Source organism: Colobus angolensis, unplaced genomic scaffold (assembly GCF_000951035.1).
Source record: "Colobus angolensis palliatus isolate OR3802 unplaced genomic scaffold, Cang.pa_1.0 Scaffold156, whole genome shotgun sequence".
Lineage (NCBI taxonomy): Eukaryota > Metazoa > Chordata > Mammalia > Primates > Cercopithecidae > Colobus > Colobus angolensis.
In genome coordinates, this window is record NW_012114666.1 from 5196767 (window position 1) to 5198274 (window position 1508).

A 1508-nucleotide genomic window follows, 5' to 3' on the forward strand; every position below is an offset into this window, starting at 1 on the left:
AAAAAAAAAAAAAAAAAAAAAAAGGAACAACTTCTCTGTAAGGGCACAGTGTGATGTCTTCTTTCTCTACCACACTATGGGCCTAGCGGTATTCATCCTACTGCCTTCTGAGGCCACTCAATGATGTGCCATAGGCTAGTAGCACTGGGGTCACAGACTAAGGGCTGGGAAGGGTATGATGGGAACAGAAGTAAATGGAAGTGTTAACAGAGGCTCTACTCACCTCAGGCTCTGAACTAACTTCTTTACATCAAATCATTATCCTCAAGACAGCCCAGCAAAGTAGGTACTGTTTTTATGCCCATTTTACAGATGAGGAAGTTGAGGCTCAGGGATGTTAAGATCACACTTCAAGGAATTAGGAATTTGGGGATTCTAACCCAGGGTCCCTGAACTCTTCATTTCTCCTCTTGATTAATGTTCTGTGACAAGCTCTGAGTGTTTGCCTCTAAAAAGCAATCAAGGCCGGGCATGGTGGCTCACGCCTGTAATCCCAGCACTTTGGGAGGCCGAGGCAGGTGGATCACAAGGTCAGGGGTTCAAAACCAACCTGGCCAAGATGGTGAAACCCCATCTCTACTAAAAATACAAAGATTAGCTGGGCACAGTGGCAGGCGCCTGTAATCCCAGCTACTCGGGAGGCTGGGGCAGGAGAAATTGCTTGAACCTGGGCAGCAGAGGTTGCAGTGACCCAAAATCGTGCCACTGCACTCCAGCCTGGGCAACAGAGTGAGACTCCAACAACAACAAAAAAGCAATCAAATGGGCTTCCCTTGCCCTAACAGTGAGCAATTGGAGTCCAATATGCCTTAACTATCAGGATTGCCAATGTGCTACGATTGTTCTTCTCAGAGTATGAAGCAACTGCATCAATTCCAAATGGTGCCATTGCATTAATTTTTGTTGCAAAATATTTGACTGGGCTATGAATACTTTCCCTTAACTCAAACCTCTTATTAACCTGCCAAAACCATGGGTCCTCCAAGAGTCCCCTCTGTGGAGGCATATACAAATGACAGTGAAATCTTGGTTCACTGGAAACATTATACAAAGCCTACCTTCTTCTCATTCTTATTTTTGGCCTTATGCTCCATTTTTAGAAATAATGTAAATCACAAGAAAATAACCTCATATTCAAAAATGTATTTTTAAACCACAACCAAAGAAATTCCACTTTGGGGAGTCCTGAGGTTCACATAAGTGCAGCTCAAGCTGCTGCAAGATCACGGGAACTAAAGCTGAGTCACTGGGCCCAGAGCTGTTGCTCTGGTCATACCAGCAATCATTACAGAGATATTCAATTATGTTTGGACACTTACTAAGGAAGCAAAGATTCTGATATGCTTAAAGGTTTAAAATGACACGAAATGATGTTCAAGCTTTCTTCATATTCTTGGCCGGGCACGGTGGCTCACGCCTGTAATCCTAGCACTTTGGGAGGCCAAGGAGGGCAGATTGCCTGAGTTCAGGAGTTCGAGACCACCCTGGGCAACATGGTGAGATCCTGT